This window comes from Papilio machaon, chromosome 23, assembly GCF_912999745.1.
Source record: "Papilio machaon chromosome 23, ilPapMach1.1, whole genome shotgun sequence".
NCBI lineage: Eukaryota > Metazoa > Arthropoda > Insecta > Lepidoptera > Papilionidae > Papilio > Papilio machaon.
Window position 1 is genome coordinate 4214663 of NC_060008.1, and position 15734 is coordinate 4230396.

General features: G+C 35.3%; 1 protein-coding gene across 11 annotated transcripts in view; it reads right to left on the reverse strand.

Annotated features, from left to right (window-relative positions):
• Positions 1-15734, reverse strand: part of LOC106716828 (plasma membrane calcium-transporting ATPase 3) — a 137267-nt gene that overhangs the window by 65357 nt on the left and 56176 nt on the right. For 10 of the 11 annotated variants that reach the window (XM_045683700.1, XM_045683701.1, XM_045683702.1 and 7 more), the window contains one exon: positions 5053-5120. The gene's annotated coding sequence lies outside the window, so the exon portion shown is untranslated. Of the gene's footprint in view, positions 1-5052; positions 5121-11547; positions 11752-15734 lie in introns of those variants that run through there. The other variant, XM_045683699.1, reaches the window with a different exon arrangement.

Sequence of the window (15734 nt, forward strand, 5' to 3'; positions counted from 1 at the left end):
GTGTTTTAATTATGGGTCAGTTTAATTGCGTTAAGTGGGGGTAATGCTCGATGTTTTGACGTAAATCGCACCCCCAAATTGGTTCTATTATACTGATAAGATCATCGAGATAAACATTTGTGAAGTTAATAGGTTTTTAAAGTATACTTCAGGTTATTAAAAATACAAACAAGACGATTACATTTTCATGAAATTTTATCAATTAAACTTTTCTCCACAATGTTTGGTCAAGATAAATTATGTTCAGTTTACATTTTTTCAGTCCAGTGATTTGTAGCGCTACCCTGGAATGATTTAAAGTGAACATTAAGGGGGCATATACCATCCTAACCCTTAATCTTACGAGGGTGAGGGTAGGTGAAGATTCATTAACTTATTTGTGTTAAGAAGCATTGTCAATTCAAACGTGACTCAGAGATCTTTTCAAAAGGTCGTATAATTTTTCATTTCATAAAGCGATATGTCTCCTGAAATAACTAATCTGCTCATGTTAGGTCACGAATATATTTGATATGCACATAAATTATAATCAAAGAAATTGTATAAGCGAAACAACGTGGGTCGATAAAACTTCGTTCATACATTCATACATCAAAATGGACGATGAGCCCTGACATGTAACTTACCTCACGTTCTTTGGAGCTTGCCATGAGCTCTCGGATTGGAAAATAGTTTTTATACATTTCATATAAGGATGGAATTCGCTTGAATCAATCCAATGCCAATATTTAAAGCACGCAGACGGTGACGTCATCATTAAGTTAATGGAATTGCAGTAATAAACAAGGTTCAATGCAAATAGTTTTCATTTGATAGTTGATTTAAAACTATAACTTAGTTTTGATAAGTTAATAGAATTATAACGTTACATTTTTAATTTAAAATCGAGGTCCAGTCGCTCGCTAACAACGTAAATTACCAAAAAAAAAAAACCTAGTTTTTTAAACAACAAAAAATGTTTGTTATAACTATACTAATATTCCTATACAACAATAAAATGTTGAGTATTACTTTGTGTGGAACATATGAAACTGTCACAGAGGTACAATCCAGAGCACACGCCGTGTAGAAATAAGCCGAGCTTCAGGCAAATAGATTTTACGTAATACATTGCGGGAATACAACGTCGAGAAGTAGGTCAGTAACAAAGCCGGCGGGATGGGTCGCCGCTTCATTATGCGCCACTGGTACATAACACTACAACATTGATTGAATTACTTCTGATATGGCCATGTAAAGGTTCACCAAGAACCCCAACGACTTTCAGTATCTTCATCTTAGTATCTATTTCCACTAACGGATAGCAAACTCACTGGCGCCAGTAGAAATAAGAAACAGATGACAGGAGACAAGGAAATTGGACTTTTTCTAAGCAACGGAACTAGTCTGGCCTAGATTTGATAAATTAGCTAGACAAATAAAATAGGCTTGATAACTTGCGAGAGCTTTATAGTAAGAATGTTTTAATCATCCGAGTAGTCTTTGAAATAAATCGTAACATACAACAACTACACTATTCTCGTAGCGTATAGAAAAAGAGTTGAATGAAATAACGGCAGATGTATTATACAAACACACTCAAGCATTTCGAAGGCCTCCTTTAGAGAGTTGTAGAATGAATAAATTTTCCAGGTTTTATTGCGTGTTTTGAAATTCAAGTGCCAACGATATACAAATACATACTACGTTTTTTTTTTCATCGTGAAAAGTTTTCGTCACGTACCGGCTTCTCTGTTAACTATATCTATTATATGGTTATTTTTTCTAATGATCTAATCATCCCGGCACAAAAGAATTATAATTACCTTAATTAAAATTGGAAAAGAATACTTTCCTACGTTAACGTACCAAAGGTTTACAATTTGCTTTTCACTATTTACCGTGGGTTTCTGAGACCAAAATCTCTGTTTAAAACATATCGTCATCCCTGTCATCTTATAAAAACAGAGATAACAATATGTTTTAAACGGCGATTTTGGTTTTAGAAATTCTCGCATAATATTCTATTTTTAAGACAATTGGCGGCGATTTACAAAAAAAAAAAACTTAATCTTATAACTCACTTCACGGTTGGACAAACTGTGAAATTCCACTGGCGAAAGACTTGTATTACAATATATTATCTCTTTTTTTTTCAAAGCAAATAAGAGAGATGATAATATGTTTCTTTACAAGTATTTCAACAGTGGAAACAAACAGTACAGCAAATCAAACACATTAAAGTTCAATCTAATTCGAAATCAAAATGAGACCGCAGCCTGAGCGGTTGCAGTTTGCGGTTCTCATGTATTGCAACGAGGTATGACCGTAGTACTAGTTTCATATACGCTAATTTCGTCTATATGTTTTTGAGAATAGAGTTGAAATTACAATAAAAATGCCGTGTATCGAGATATACGTATACGAGAGCATATTATATTATGTAGTACACTCTAAGGTACTAGTATTAAGGAAATGTCTATAAACATTTATCATCATATACCCGTACATTTCAATTGCTAAACATTGACAAAGACGCGCTGTGAACTTGATTTTTTAACTTTTTTAATTTTCCTTCACATTGTAACCTAGTCTTTCTTTTTTTTCCACGACCGTTTAAGCACACTTTGTATTAACCTAACCTGCGTAAAGGATTTTCTTTAGGTATCAAATTGTTACTTTATTTAAATCCAAAGCCAGGCATGAAGTGGAAGCTAATTAGCATTTCATCTGATCACTGTGGTATCGGAGGCCTAATTTTAGTCATCTTTCTCTTCCCACCCTTTTCTTATAAGGAAAAGATGGTAAGGGGCACTGGATTTCACGGAGAACGGGACTATTTTCTTTCTATGCAATATTTTTTTTCTATGCGTCCCTTCCTCCGTCGATTATAGATAGGCAACACATCTGCAATTGCGGAAGTCTTTGGGCAGTGGTCGTTCGCTATTTCGGCGAATCAGGTGGCCGCTTGCTCGTTCGCCATCTTCTTATAATATAAAAAAATAACATTTATGCTAAACAATTTGCAATATCATATCTACAAGGAGCTTATTATAAATTCTACGTCTTGAAGGAAAGAAACGTTATCTGCATATTCAAGTTGCAACGTCTATCCCCGAAGCATTATCATTCTCACGTAGATGATATTTATTACGAGGGATAAGTTTGATAAAGGTTTTCGAGTTGAATAAATTTTGTTCACATTAAAGTACTTAATTATTACGTTACTTTTTATTTAAAAGTTTATAATAATATTCATATTATACTATATATTAAAGTTGATGCAAATTTAATGTCATATTTTTATCGCTACTTTCATTTAAGCTCTATTACTAAGTCTTATTATTAAAAAAATATTTCTCACTGGCGTTGGTACTCAGAGACATTCAGTGAATACATAAATAATCCCTTAGTACAGATTTTTCATACTAAAACTGTACTAAAGACAACCTCAGTGATCACTTAATGATTAAAGTCGAATAGTGTGTCAATTTGAAATTATTTTTTACCATTTCATATAATATTTACGTTTAGTGTAGTTCTTAAATTTTTTAATCAAGACATATTAAATTCAAATCGATTAATGGTCTATCGATTCAGGCGTGTTACAAGTACGCTAAATAGTTTATCAAGGTCCGAGGTCCGCAATGATTATGACGTTGCTGGGTAAGATTAATGGGGGGCTCGAATCCTAATTGGATACGCTGTAGGTATTGTAAACATCACAGGGTAACTGGAATATATAATGACGAGGTAAACTGGGGATATTCACCTTAATACTCTAACTCCTAACTACAACTCTTTAACTCTGGCGTCTGTTTTAAGCAATTGGTACAAACACACAAACACAGGGCATAGGGTTGCCGCAATAGGTTTTTTTTGGGCGGCGCTATGCCGCCCTCTCGTTCCCCTAACATGGTCAAGGTCAGGGACCTGGGGTGCGGGATTGCCGCAATAGGTTTTCATCTGTGACATCATTGGCCAACGCCTATTTATTCTGTCCACAGTGAGAAACAAAAAAAGCACGTGCCGAGGACTATTGGGAAAAAATAAATCAGCTTATTCTTGGATTACTACTAGATTACTAATTTGCAGAGAAACGGAGAACCCCCGATAACTTGGACAAATTGGTCGTGGTTGGAAAGATTGACGGTAAAAGGTCACGGGGTCGATCACCTACCCGATGGTCCGACCAAATTCAAGATATATTGGGACTCAACATCACGACTGCCTTGAGACAAGCCGAAGACAGAACGGCGTGGAGGCAGCTGGTCGACGCATCTGTAAAGGCTTATCAAGACGAGCACAACCTTCAGTAATGGCGTATACGAAGAAGAAGAAGAAGACTAATTTGCAATAAAGATATCCCCTTCCAACATAGGTATATTAAACTAATAGAAAAATCTGTTGGTACACCTTATTGCACTGCACATTACTTTGAAAGGTATCTTAAAAGTATTCCAACATCAAACTGAGGTAATTTAATAATATATTGAAAGCATACGACAAATGATAAAGTGTATTTCAGCAATTCTTTTGATATCCCTCGGGCATAAGTGGATTACTGCGCATGGCTTGGGTCAGGGCGAACGTGACGTGCATAGAATATAATCAGAAGTCTTACATTACCTGATGCTAGTTGGCACGTTGTACTCAAAAGTACTTGAGTATCTGACGTGCCAACTCAAATATCGGTTTACCATACTATATTGTACCTTATACAATTTCATTTGCTTTAAAATGTACACATTCTGTTAGATCCGAATACAATATAGATTTACAAGTCTGTATATTTTTAAAGAGTCGCTAAAAGCTTTGCGGACGGTATTTCACCTCTCATCACCATCCTGTCCTTTTCACGGAGGGTCGGCATAGTTTACACTACTCTTTGACACATCTCTATTCTCAATTGACTCCATTCTTATATATCAGTATTCGAACTTAAATAAAATCATATATTAATAATACGTAAATAAATTAGTCTGTTTATAAAGGCCAAGGCCCGCTTTGGGTTGTTTCGTTGCTCTACTTAGTTAGTTTTTTTTATGAAATTGTATAAAATGTAATACATACCACGAGTGCGTGTCGCACCCGTCTTTCCGCCGCAGCGTATGGCTCCCTATTATGTTGCAGGTGGCGAACTGGAAACAAAAAACAATACATTAGCTTTTATAATTACGCTTACATATTATAAAATAAGAAAGTCGGAGGCCTTATTGTAGTCCTCTTTCCCTTCCCATAATTTTTGTATAAGAAAGGTGATTTCATGTAAGAGGGGACGCGTAATAAATAAACTTAAACCAAACCTATAACTATGTAATTTTCCTACGACTTATATCAGTCAAAACAATTATAGCAGCTCTTAATACGGATACAGGCGAGGTTGAATTCCTACGCAACATTTCCCCGAAAGCTATTTCTGACGTTGGCTTGAATAATGATCTGGTAACGATTAATGAGAAAATAGGGAATGTAAGGGGCAGGCGTGTACTGAGAACGTACGCGAGTAGCATACCGTCCACACCAACATCTGTACAACATAGTACACAGCGTTTTAGTTGGCACGTGGAGTATCAGTCTACACTTGAGCTAGACGTGCAAACATAACATAGCCTAAGCAAGACGTTGAGAACCTAGTGGCAACAATTCGAAAGATCCAACACAGTTGACAAAACGAAACATAGCAATTTCCATTTTTCAAGATCCGCGATCTGAAATAGCGACTTAATCCACCGACGCCTTATGCTGCTCACAATTTTTTTTTTTATTAACCAGTTTTCCCTTATTACGCTTACACAGATATAGACCAAGAAAGATATCTAACCAGCTGGATAAGTCAAACTAAATTATGATAGCTCACTAGAGCGCCTATCTGTCAATATCAAAAAAGTGTCACAAGGTCTTTTCGAACTGTAGCGGTTATGTCAAGCTTATTCTTTTATGTAATTTACTTATTTTCTGAAATAACTAACTGCGATAGCAGCGCCTCTATTATCGAGCCAGATTCAGTTATAGAATAGCAATATAGTATTATACTAGGTATACGGTAGAAGAGTTATACACATAAATTAGTAAAAGATTTTTAAAATAAGTTTGATGTAAAGAAAACTCTCTTGGTGGTAAATGTCCTATTCGTTTTGTGATAAGTTTTTTTTTAATATATCATAAGGTGGTAAACGAGCAAGCGGCCACCTGAAATCGCCGAAATGGCGAAGTGAACGCTGCCATAGACATCCGCAATTGAAGACACAAACATACCCTATAACTTAGTAATTTCGATTAAATGTAGTTTCTTTGAATTCTGAAAAGGCATTAACTTTCGTACCATCAATTTCATTGCTTACGTCTTTACAAAGTTTGGGGAAGTTGTATCGACTTATAAAAGCCTCTTTATGTAGAATAATTAATCAAACGCAACAAACTCCGTTGAACTTTCCAACCAAAGGCGACACAATGGGAAGAGTAAAGGATAGATAGAAGAGACATGTCTTGAAGTCTCCACAATAGATATGCTGTGCTAAGTATTTTGTTGGTGGCACAACTAGAAATATATGCATTAAAAATATTATAAGGTCTAAATCCAGGGTATAAATTTTTCAAAAGTTAAACCAAAATCATTTATATCACATATGGTAACTAATTTAACATAACAAGGTCCAAGTAAACTAAGTTAAGGTCCGATATGATCAAAATATTCATCGGGATATCATACATTTCCGCCTAATAGAATTTCCCCCTAAATATAAATTGAAAAAAGTATCCAAAAAAGTATTTTTATATAATTTTATACATATTTCAAGGCGACAAACGAGCATGAGGCCATCTGAATTCGCCGAAAATATTCGCCTCTTTAAACAACAGAGGAAGGGAGGCACAGAAAAAAGGATATTTCCCCTTCATATACGTCTCCTATTCTTCCAAATCCTTCCATCATTTACTTATAAGAAAAGGGTGGGAAGGGAACGTGTACTATAATGAGGCTTCTAGCGCGCCTAGAAATAACAAAATTTGATGATAGTACTGCATAAAGGCACAATCAACTGGCAAGTCAGTAACTACAAGGTAAATGCAAACCGTACAGTAATGGGTTTACGTTCGCCTAATGCCCTTAATCCGATAGCAGCTACAGTTTACTTGTTAGATAATAGACCTCCGAGTTTCGAATGGGAACAAAGGTTTTCTTATTCTGCCTAACAAAAGTGACCCTTATCTAAATTGCCTCAACTACATTGTTTTTGTTCAGGAACGTTAGCCTATCTTTTTGTATTTGATAATATAGTGTTCGTTTTAAGATCAAAATTATTTTAGCTACATATTATTTTAGCTATAGTACCTACCTATATTCGATTATGTTGTATAAGTTTTACTTTAAAAATAATAATAGTTTAAATTAATACTATTTTTGATCTGTATTCCAAAACAAATGCAATTTAAAAGCCTTTACCTTTTACGAGGTTTGAAATTTTTATCAGAATTAAGTTCGGGTACTAATAAAATTGCCAACTCAACTACAGCGAGTATGATAACTTTGTTACAAAAATTTAATCAAATAATAACAGCACTAGTAACCAGTTGTAAAATCATCAACGTTTTACCACCGTCCTCGGGTAGCCTGTCCAAACATCAAACGTACACCAAACGAGGCAATAACTCAATACAGCCGAAATAAAGCACACAAAAGGAGGGGCGAGGCAAGTACAAATAATCAATTAGGGAACAACGTCTTTGGTAGAACAAATATTTGCCTACTACGGCAACAGGCCTTGAGATGCTGCGACCATTTTCTGAAATCCACAATAATACCTTATTGATTTATTTCACGTAAAATCACTAATAATAACGATATGTTTTATACACAGATTTTTGGTCTCAGAAACTTACGGTTAGTCAGCCATACACGGACAATCTCAAACAGTTAGAGTAAGTAAATCAAAAATTGATTTTTGCCTTACATGGACAGTTGCAGACGCCACTGTAAATGCTGCCAGCCGTATGCCGATAGTTTGAAGATGTCGATACCGACTGCTTGATCCAGTCCGTAAATGTCACAGGTAAATAACATGCTATAACGCTATATGCAGCTAAAGAACGTGTGATAAGTTAAATTTTTACACAGAAAAGCAGGAAAGTCATTTGATACGAAATTTAAATATACGTTACCTAAATTAAATTAATTTTTCAAGTACATAACAATGTGAATAATACCTCGTTATCTGCAAATCATATAAAATCATATACATAATATGTGTACCACTTCCTAGATCTAAAGATAATATAAGCACTGATATTAGGCGTGTTTGTTAAAAATATGCTATCAATGTATCCTTCTTCAACATAAAGATAAAGAATAAAACTTAACAATTTAAGATATACAAATATGTAAAGATACTTTGTACAAATTACTTTAATTATCTTGGCAATAATCTACAAAGTATTTAGAGGTATTTAACTTATCAAATATAATCAGTGAACATGTTACTAACTACTAACCTACAGCAGTTAAATATTTTATATTCAAAACCGTAATCCAAGAAAGGTAAGCACAGATACCCATATCCAATCATACCTTTTCCTACATAAAAGAATTTGTCTTCGTCAGTTATGTTCACTAATCACTTTGCACAGCCCAATAATTTACATAAAATTTGTTTTTTTTACCAATTTCTAGGTTTAGTTAAAAGGAAAATTATTTTAGTACTTTATCAATTTTTCAATGTAGACTTTTCTTGTATTACTTTAGACTGAATTTAATCACTGTCTCAGTCCTAATGACATAGTTATTTAATTTCCTGAAAAATTATTTAATTAAGATTATAATCTTCAGGGTAAAATGTAACACTACCGTATTTATCATGACTTTGAAATGGTATCAAACATAAACATTTTATCTTATAAAAATCACATTTAATACGATTAAATATTTGTACAACATAAGCTTCGTAGATCAAATTAAATGATAAAAAACAAAATGGGGACGGGTGCACTAGCACTAGTGTTGTGCGTGATAATTATCAAATTACGATATTTGTTCCGCGGTCTTAATGATAAAAAATCACTGGCGAAATAGATAAGAATGCAATTATATAATTTAAATTTATTTTTGGTACTGACATTACAATATTCAGCAATTACATCCTTATTCCAACACAGTGTAATGCAGAGATGTGCAAGTTTAATTCCCCGTACCAGATATTTATTGATTTAGTATAAAAAATAAACTAGACACTAGGAAATGAATCAGCTCTTCCGATTCTGTAACCGTACTATGAGTTATTGTGATGACTTCACTGTTGCGACATGCGGCTATATTCTCTGATTTAAAAATACTTCAACATTACTCATTGCGTACCCGATGTAATACAAACAAGTATTGTTTTACAACTACTAGTGGATTATTTAGGGCTGCCAAAAAACAACGACCAGTTACCACTTGGGAATCCTGAACCCTAGAGTTCTTGGTCCTAAATAAAGAGGTCGTCTACCATTAATCCAGAGAAAAAAAACAACATCCAATGACTTCTTTCACACAAACACACATCATCACCAAATCCGTAGCACAAATTTTCCTAGGTCTTGTTTGTGTATACTTTAACAACATTTTAGTCGCCAGACAATATATGATTGCTTTTATACTATTATAGATCTGTGGTTAGTGGTTTTGATGTACAATGTTGTTATTTACATCTATACTATCCTAAAGAGGAAAATTTTGTATGATTTTAACGAATAAGATTTAAAACTATTGGATTAATTTAAAAAGTTCTTTCAACAATAGAACGTTACATTATTCTTAAGTAACATAGACCAGTTATATTTTATATTGCTTTTAAAAATGTTTAAAAAAATATCCAACATGTAAAATGATGCCTACCTCTCTAATTAGTGTTGTAATGTCTTTAAACGGATTAATCGCGTTATCATTATTAACTTATAGTCATAAATGTTTAGTGTAACTTCTAACATCAGACACTATTAAAGCGGTATAATTCGATTCGTTAACTGTGAATATAAAATAATAATGACGTCATAACCAGCGATGACGTAATTGCAACAATTTCCCGATTACCAAGTGACTTATTGTGCATGATAAAACTTTGATTGATGGTGAACTATAATAAAAATAGCAATAATAGTCCACTGGCTTAACATTAGACTTATGACCGAGTCCAGTCGAACCTTAATTATTTTACATGATACATAAAAAAGAAGCAATTATGGTTTGAGTACAACTGAAATTGGTTATTTGATATCTATGTTTAAGTAACAATTGTAGGCAACACGCAAAAATATATATTTTTATATACGAATAGAACTTGGTGTCTAAAAAGATAAGAAATATGTGCGCAAAAATACATACATATTAAAAGAATCAGTTTCTAAGCTTTTATATCAAACAATAGGAGGTATTCGATTACTGGCTGACCTCGGAAAAGCGAGATAGGATCGATCCTGTAGCGATGTTGGATGACTCACGTTTTCAGAATACGCCTCTCTTGGCTCGGTATATAATTATTACGCGTCTAGACCCGCGGCGTCGACCGGGCGCCGTCTATGGCAATATAATAATGCTGCATTGACATTTCTGCTGTATCAATACTATAGGGATGAAACTAGGCCATTATGCTTGATCTCAAAAATGCTACTCTACATAGAGCATATGAATTACGTAATTTCTTTGATAAAATTAAGTATAAATATCTTAATAAAACATGCACAAACATAATTAGAGATAGATTAAGATATTCTAAAATCATAGAATTAAAATATAATTCAAAAATATAATAAGTCCATATTATAGAATTTTTCTACAAATTTTAAAATAATTGAACATTGTCCATTACATTTGGAGGTACAATTTTCATGCAATTACCAACATTAATTATTATAATAAAGTTCATGTTTTCTGTACACTGTAATGTACAGCCGTTTTAAAATGTGACAAGTAAAATTTTTACGATAATGTCTTATTTTATTTGTCCTCGAAGATAAAAGATTACTTACAATGCAGCCATGGTAAAAAAAAAGTTTTGGAGCTGGTAATTATATTGAGCAAATGATGAAATTAAAATACAATAAAAATATGGAATTGCAAGTTATTTTTTACAAGAAGAACGATGAATAGTTAGATTGGATACCTCAGTGGGCACACAGAGATAGAAGTTAAATTTCCCGACGGACCGACCCAATGCCAGCCTTGCAAATTTCCAATATTCATAATTTGATTTAGTGATAGATAGTGCTTTCATGTTACTTATTTTATTAATCTTAATTTTATCCTCACTTACATTTTTTACGAAATAATTTCATTTGTAAAAAATAAATATGGAGAAGAGTGTTACATAAAGCAGGTCTATCACACTAGTCATTATTGTAGTAAAGAATAATTTGTGTAACTCCAAAGAAGAAAACTGACCAATTTCGGATATCATCCACATTATATTTTATTAAAGGGCAATTTGCACTACATTTTTGCATTTCAAATTAAATCACCCAAGACATTGTTACTGATTTTGTTAAATTAAATTTAGATGTTGGCAAGTAGTGTTAGTTAAGGAGCAGAATGCATACCTGAAGGCGATGCGAGAGCAGGTATAAGGCGAAAGAGTGCACAGGACGGATAGCACGAGCAGGCGCTTACGTTAGCTGACTCTCCCCTTGTCTCCATATCACATAGGGGGCTCACTAAGTGTCCAGACAGGGCCGGCTCCGTGGCTCGCCGCCGAGCCTACGACACCGAGGTTCCTTTCACGCAAACTCCTCGCACAATTCATCAGGCCCTCGACTCATAATTGCTTGTGAATTTTCGCGCGACACCAAGAGGGCACACATTATATTATGAAATATAGCAACGGAGGCACGTGCTACCGCGGCAGAGAGGGACGGATTCACTGAACGTCCTTGGTGAGGGGGCGAAGGGGTGCGGGGGCGCGCGGGCGCCTGCGGATCAGACGTTTCAATCATCCCCTGGGGGAGCGGGACGGACGCATGCGGCGACCAGGCGCGTGAAAGGGACGGGCGATGCCGTGCTATTGACCGGCCGGCGGGCCACGCCTACCCGGGCGAGACACGAGCGCGCCGATGTTCCGAGTGAAAATCGAACCTCGGTCCCGGGCAGTCGCGACCGCCTGCATCAAGGTTATCCTCGAACAACGCTGCACTTCCCTACGGCTGAAGACAATATGAATATTACTACTTACCGATTACGCACCCTCGGCTCGAGAAAGTTGAAGTGAGTCGGAGCGGCAGCGGCGGCCGGGCGATGGAAAACATAAAGTCGGCCAGTAATAACACCGCTCGATATCTGAAAGTTGGCACGCGAGCGATGTGGCTTGGCAGAAAAACACGCGACTCCGTTGTGCCAGAGTTTCCTTACGCTCGCGCACGGCTCGCCTCGTCGAGTCGTACTAGTACTCGGAACGAGGTCCGGTAGTAAATTTAGGCTAACGATCCCCGGAGGGCCACTAGACCGTAAAACTATCTTACTAGATTCTTACGTTGAAATAAATTTTTACAATTCTCTTTATCGTCGGTTCATAAACTTGAAAATGTTGCGTAACAAAAAATAAGGTCAGAGGTTTGACTCGTCCGAATTGACTCTTCGCCAGGGCTTATTTGGGCCGATGTTTGAGTTGCCTATCGATAATTTAATGCCAGTTATGACTCGAATTTCTTCGCATTTTTATTATTTTATAAAAATTTTCTGTCAACATTTGCAGAATTTAACTCAATCATTTTTTACTCGTATATGCGACCTATATTTTAATAAGGATCATCTCTTTCATACTTTATGTATCGATAGCATAAACGTGAGATATTTGGTGGTTTACAGTCATCGTAAATAACTTTATTGATACAATAACTTTAATAATAAAACTAACCAGAGCCTAAATTAGAACGGCGGACTATCGTATGCAAGATCGCAGGAGTAAGGTTTATGACGTAAGAGACCACATGTCTCTTTTTAAACAAATAATAAAAACTCAAGAGCCTGGTAGTAATAGATCTACATTTTAAAAGCTTCAATACAATTACGGTATGTGTAGGCGATATTTCCGTAAATGTCGTGTCGGTTGAGGCGTTGGTTGCCCCATGCCTAGGGCTGCCACATCTGTGAGTTAAACCAGAATACTGAGAATTTTATTTGTTTGAGTATTCGGGTCTGACATGGGTGTTGAGTGGTTGGTGTGAAAAGTCACTAGATGTAGTGGATGATGTCTTTTCGTACGAAGAAGTCAAGAATTGTCCAGTCACTGATTGTCGTTTTTTTGAGCTGGCAGCCCTACCCATGCTTCAAAGGTTGCACGGCCGTGTGGGCGCCGCCTTGACCCGGCTGCGTTTTCGCGTGTGTACGACAGGTTAACATTTGCGTTCGTCATTTTATAACTTTACGAAGGCGAAAAACGTACGAACAGATGTTTATTTGTTTATGTAACGAGTACAAGCATTTTTAACGTCTTCGATGTATTGATTAGTTTGAAAATACGGTCTTTCATTTATACAAGTATGGAAAGGGCTAGCAGTCAATCACTCCTTATTATATATAGAATTGCTTTCTAATTGTTACCTAGATGTACTTCTCTCCGAAAGTGTTTAGCTTAAATCTATTTACATTAAAAGCATTTTTTCCATACACAGTATCAAAAAAAAAAATTACTCTTACATCAATTACGGCAAAATTCGTCACGGCGCAGCCATTCATCCATGTCAGACTGTTAAAACCGAAAAGGTGAAGGAAAACGAGCCTTTTTAACGCCATATTAAGGCGACGTATTCAGTATGCGTCCATCAGTGAAGGAAAAAAGGTTCCCCTTCACTCGATCTCCATGTAATCATGTAATGGACGGATAAGGAGATTTGGAAGGGCTGACAAATGTTTGTCTATTGGCCGTTCCGTTTCAAACATTCGTTATTTGTTTGCTCCCACAATTCGCCCGCAGTTTTATTGAAAACCTTGACCTGATTTCATACAGAAATAAATGAAAACATTTCTCTTATCCGGACGGTTAGATTAAAAATTTAATTTATTAACAGTATATTTTTAATTCAATTACGAAACAAACAGAACATTCCTTTAATTAACAGTTAGAGGTGACTTCAGAATGGTTTGAATAACGCGAGAACCGTATTCGGGCCAATACCAAAAACTAGCAGCTCGTCTACAATGAAAAATAAATTAATAATTAAATATACCTTCACAAACTCTACCCAAAAACTAAATAACAACTAATATAAAATTGAAACTTTCTATTGGATGTATAATTTAATTTTGTGTTCGAGTGGTGCTGGGAACGTGAAACTTGGACTCGAGTTAGCCTTGACCGTATCACTTAACGAGTTGTTTTTGTAAGTTAATTCAAGAGTGTTACTTCATGAAACGAGGGTTTAGATCCCTTTACCACTAAATAACTAGCTGCACGACTCTGACAGCAAGCGATTGCTATTTAATAGATAACAGTCGCTACCGTGCCAGTGGAAATGGTACAATAAATTCCTCAAAGAAACGACAGTCGCATGCGACTAGTCGAGCTGGTGGAAAAGGGATCTTAAAAGATAAACTTGGGGAACATTGTTTAGTGATGCGAAGTAGCCGTAGCCCTTTGTAGTGATGCCAACATCGACCGGTCTCAGTTCCCATGACTTACTGTTGATTTCTGATACCAAAGTCGCTGCATAAAACATGTTATCATCCCTTGACAAAACAGATAGCGATATTTTTAAACTTTGTCTCAGAAACCTACGATTGTACTTAACTGCTTATTGCGCGTTGAATGTAAAGAAAGTATTACATAATATACATCATAAAATTACACGATAACATTAAAGACATGTAGAAGAATTATCAACGTTCTCCAATACAGAATATACCGCATGTAAAAACCTACCTTTAACTCGATCAAACAACAAAAAAAATACAACCTAACTATTATTACTTGGTAAATTCACTACAACGGATAATATAAAACGGTTCCTGTAATGTTTTATATATATTATAAAATGTATATCAATAAGGAAGTCGTAAATATAGTAACTATCAGAGCTGGGCATTAACTCGTTAATCCGTTAATCGTTAATTAACGAAGTTAACATTTTGCTTAACGGATTAACTTTTAAGTTAACTTCAAAAAGTGTTAACGCTTTTGTTAACTTCCGTTAAACTCAACTTCCGTTAATAAAAGTCCGTTAATCGTTAAATTAGAAACTTGGAGACGTGCTGTCATTTTGTTTAAATAACGTGCCACGCCACGCTCGTAAGTTCAACTATGTTGGGCGACTGTCGGCGACTCGAATGGTGAACCAACGAGTTGATAATTGATATATGTGAAGTTCGCGTGCAAGTGTGATGCATCAGAGCATCCGGGAAAGACGTGACCAACAGGACCAAAACAAAAGAAGGTTCGAAATAGTATATTTCATTACGAGTATATAAAAGCATGAGTATGTAATAGCCCACATTCCGAACGCTCTTCGCCCCTGCAATACGCCACTTTTTGAGCAACTGTATTAAAACACTTTTTAGTCGTGCCTTCTCTTTCCCAACTGTAAAAATGATGTCTATTAAAAAGAAAAAACCAACCACGAAGTTTTTACAAAAAAAAAAAATCATTGAAGTTTTTATGATTCATGCAAATATTTCTAAAAAGAAGCTCCTAATTTGTTACAATATCAGATTTAATGATTTGATTCAATGAATTAGGTTAGGTTTCATTTTATTTCATCTCATTAAATTTCATTTTCATTTCATATCAATAAAAATA